The following is a 4,679-nucleotide window of genomic DNA, read 5'->3' on the forward strand; positions in this document are numbered from 1 at the left end:
CACACACACAGCTGTTGCCCATCCTGAACTCCGTCACCTTGACTCCACACACCTGTGCACACACTCACACACACAGCTGTTGCCCATCCTAAACTCGGTCACCTTGACTCCACACACCTGTGCACACACTCACACACACACACAGCTGTTGCCCATTCTGAACTCTGTCACCTTGACTCCACACACCTGTGCACACACTCACACACACACAGCTGTTGCCCATTCTGAGGGCTATTTATGCGCCTTCCCCACGCCACTCTGGGTGGATTATTAGTAATTGTTTGTACGGGACTGATGCAAGCCCTACGTGGCCGTATTGTGTCAGTCTTCTGTTCCTTGCCTGTGTCTCAGAGTCTTAGCTCTCTGTGTTTTCTGTTTTGGTTTTTACTTTGTTTTTTTTTCCTGCAGTCTAATAAACCTGCACTTGGACCCAAACCCCTGTTTACACTGTGTTTTCCAAACCGCGCCATGACAATTACGCCGGAATGAGAGTATAGTTCCTAGCCATATCGGCCTAGAAAATCGCATCTTTTCATTTTCTGTCGGTCTTAGTACACGATGTAACTCCAGAAGAGTCAAGTTTTAAATAGGAAAAATATAGAAACTCTTTGGTCATCTTTGCTAACGGTCTAATCCAGGGTTCCTCAAATCTTACCCTGGAGGTCCAATGCGCTGCAGAGTTTAGCTCCAACCCTGATCAAACTCAGCTACCTGTGATTTTCTAATGATCCTGAAGACATTGATTAGCATGCTCATGTGTGTTTGATTAGGGTTAGAGCTAAACTCTGCAGGAAAGTGGATCTCGTGGGCCAGATTTGAGGATCCCTGGTCTAATCGGATTCAATGATCTATGGTAAACTAAACTAAAAGCGCTACCGCCAGACCCAGAGATCGGCTGAATGGATTCGAAAACGGTAAAACTCAACTGTTTAACTCTAGGGGAGTTGGAAAATGAGCCTATTTTCAAAAATAGTGGAGTGTTCCTTTAAACCGTAGGTTACGATATAATACGAATGAATGGAATAAGCACAGCGCACTCACCAATCAAATTAGCTCCAACCCTGATCAAACTCAGCTACCTGTGATTTTCTAATGATCCTGAAGACATTGATTAGCATGCTCATGTGTGTTTGATTAGGGTTAGAGCTAAACTCTGCAGGAAAGTGGATCTCGTGGTCCAGATTTGAGGATCCCTGGTCTAATCCGATTCAATGATCTATGGTAAACTAAACTAAAAGCGCTACCGCCAGACCCGGAGATCGGCAGAATGGATTCGAAAACGGTAAAACTCAACTGTTTAACTCTAGGGGAGTTGGAAAATGAGCCTATTTTCAAAAATAGTGGAGTGTTCCTTTAAACCGTAGGTTACGATATAATACGAATGAATGGAATAAGCACAGCGCACTCACCAATCAAACAGCCGCGTTGAGAGTCTCTGTCTCTCAAAAACCAAACCAGCTCTCTCTCAAGAGAAGGCTAACAATCAACTTAGATACAGATACATTTTCTACTAGGCCTACATGTTTGCATCTTTATCTTTTGCTGGTTTGCGTGGCACACGCTCATTTGTTTAGTGAAGTTCAAAAAAAGACTCGCTTAAAGAGTTCTGCGTAATGAAAATGTGCGCATTGAATTAATTCAGTCGTGTTCAGTTGATCACTAAACGTTTGTCATGACATCTCTCTGCTTGCATGATAAATATATTTTTTAGAAATTAATAATTATTTTAGTTTAACACGGCATACTTGTTCAGTGATAACTTTGAAAAAAAAAAGATAGTCATAAGAGTCTTACGAAGTAACTGTACGACGTTCCACCTGGTTTTATCCGAATGCAGATACGAATCATTTTGTGATTGTTACAGATACAAATACTGGCTGTTACATGAAAATTAAAATGTAATGTTTTTTTTATTATTATTATAAAGTTTTGACAATTTCCATATGTAATTGTTGCATTAGGCTATGAATTAATAAGCGTTTATTGATAAGAACTATTTCATGTCTTTTCATTTACAGTAGCATGAACCACGAGTAGTCGAGTAACTCTAGTATTCTTTAAATAAGAAATCAACTAGCAGAAATCAGTAGTCGTGCAACCCCTAGTATATGGGCCATTCTACAGAACTGGTGCAAACTGTTGTCCCACAACCAAAAAACACATTTAAAAAGCATTTAAGTATTCAAATCTGATATGTTTACTAAAGATCCTTCTATTCTCTACTGAAACCCACAATAACATTTAAAATATTAGTAAGCTTAATGTATATAAAATCATCATTTATTGGGTACGTTCGATTGGGAGGTGGCTGTCCCGAAGCCTAACCCCTAAATTTCAACTTATGAAAATATTGAAATGTTGTTTTTAAAAATATGTTTTTGATTCTTTTAAAAAGTGAAAAAAAAAAAAAAAAGTTTAATTTGGTGGAGTTTTCGGTGACATCCTCAACGACAAATATGAGACGCTTCTGAAGGAGAGAGAGGTGCGACACCGATCCCTCACATCAGAGCAGATGAACTCTGTGATCGTGAAAGTGAATGTCTGTCTGTCTGTGTGTGTGTGTGTGTGTGTGTGTGCTGCAGAAGCTGATATGTGAGCGCGACACACTGAGAGAGACGACTGAACACCTGAGATGTGTTCAGGTCCAGCAGCAGTGCTTAACAGGTCACACACACTGCATATACAGACAGAACATAAGCCCCGCCCTTTCTCACACTGCCGTCCAATCAGCTCTCTCCCTGTGTGTTTGCAGCTTCAGGAGCCGTCGGCAGAAATCATGCCACCAGAGCTCAGGTGAGCACTAGCCAGGTTAAAACAGTAGAAATAATCACGCTACTAACGTGACAGTACCTGTTTGTTTGATTGTTCGCTAATTTACATGATTTACTAATTATTTTTGCAACAAACTTCATGTTTTAAAAATGTATTTAATTTGTTATATTTAGAGTTCCCAGAAGTCCCTTTTGTTATTTTTTTTTTGACATTGAGATATTATTTTAGTGATTATTAATATTTTGAATGAGTTTGTTTTTATAATTTCTGTCTTTTTAATTTTAATTTGAAAGCTTTAGTAGTTTTTTTTTATTTAGTTATTATTTTTGTATTATTGTTCTTTTTTTTAAGATTGATTGATTGAATGATTGATTTTAAATATGCCAATACAGTTTTTATTCATTTTTTTTTCATTTAACATCAAGTTAAACTAAATTAAAATGAGAAATGTTGCTTTGGCAACTAGCTGAAATAAAATACGTTTTTTATATTTTATTTCAGTTCAAGTTTATTTTATTTAAAGTTACAAAAATGATTTTTTTTTTATAATACCTTTGCCTGTGTTTTATATTTAATTATCTTTTTGTTATCGTTTAAATGCTACAGTTTTACTTCCATTATATAAATGAGTTTTTTTTATATATTTAGTAGTGATGCACTGAAATACCCATAAATATTTGGACAAAAACATATTTTGGGTTTATATCATTAAATAGTTGATAGAAAAACTGCCATTTAAATGTTTATGTGCAACTCAGTTTTTCTATATGAGTGTCAATAAATACATTTGATAATAATACCTTTGCCTGTGTTTTATATTTAATTATCTTTTTGTTATCGTTTAAATGCTACAGTTTTACTTCCATTATATAAATGAGTTTTTTTTTTTATATTTAGTAGTGATGCACTGAAATACCCATAAATATTTGGACAAAAACATATTTTGGGTTTATATCATTAAATAGTTGATAGAAAAACTGCCATTTAAATGTTTATGTGCAACTCAGTTTTTCTATATGAGTGTCAATAAATACATTTGATAAATTGATTATTGAATAAAATTTTTTTTTTTTTAATCCTTTATCAAATTTATTTTCGGTTTTGGATTTTTGTTTAAATGATAACTTACGTTTTGTTAAAAAAAATTTAAAAAAAAAATTTCAGTGCATCACTAATATTTAATGTAAAATTTTATTTTATAAATCATCCAGATTTTGTATCCGGTAAATACTGCATAAAAAATTATGTAAAGAAGTTTATAAATTAGCCAATCTGATGATCACAAAATTGAAAAGACTGACCCTTACATGAATATGGGTAGTAATTATTTTTAGTAGTAGCTTGTAGTGGGCTGGACTTTACTAGTCAAACATTTGAGCAGTTTAAGCTTAATACTAATCACACACACTAGTGGTCTAAAGTCTGGAATAAACAAGAGTTTTAATGCTTTTGAAATAAGTCTGTTCTGCTCAACAAGACTGCATTTATCTGATCAGTAAAAACACTAATATTGTGAAATATTATTACAATTTAAAATAGCTGTTTTCCATGTGAATATTGTAAAGTGTAATTTATTCCTGTGATTAAAGCTATATTTTCAGCATCATTACTCCAGTCTTCAGTGTCACATGATCCTTCAGAAATTAATTTAGTGCTTGTTTGTGTATGTAAGATAAGTGCATATGAATGTGTTTTCTGTGTGTCAGGGATACGGTTGTGCGTCTGCAGCAGGAGAATAAGATGCTGTGTGTTCAGGAGGAGTCAGACAGACACAGACTGGAGGAGCTCCAGACGCTGCTGGAGGAGCCGCAGCGCTACCAGAACACACTCGAGACCCAGAACCGGTGTGTGTGAGAGAGTGAGAGTGTGTGTGTTTGTGTGTGTGTGAGAGAGAGTGTGTGTGTGTG

At 35.5% G+C, this 4,679-nt stretch overlaps 1 long non-coding RNA gene across 1 annotated transcript; it reads left to right on the plus strand.

Moving 5' to 3' along the window:
* The first annotated feature begins 2,440 nt into the window (after positions 1-2,440).
* LOC107575049 (uncharacterized) lies at positions 2,441-4,673 on the plus strand. Its single transcript, XR_001607797.1, has 4 exons — positions 2,441-2,482; positions 2,583-2,664; positions 2,753-2,793; positions 4,479-4,673. It is a non-coding gene; the product is annotated as an uncharacterized lncRNA (long non-coding RNA).
* Positions 4,674-4,679: the final 6 nt, after the last annotated feature.

Source organism: Sinocyclocheilus grahami, unplaced genomic scaffold, assembly GCF_001515645.1.
Source record: "Sinocyclocheilus grahami isolate Dianchi unplaced genomic scaffold, SAMN03320097.WGS_v1.1 scaffold2447.1, whole genome shotgun sequence".
NCBI lineage: Eukaryota > Metazoa > Chordata > Actinopteri > Cypriniformes > Cyprinidae > Sinocyclocheilus > Sinocyclocheilus grahami.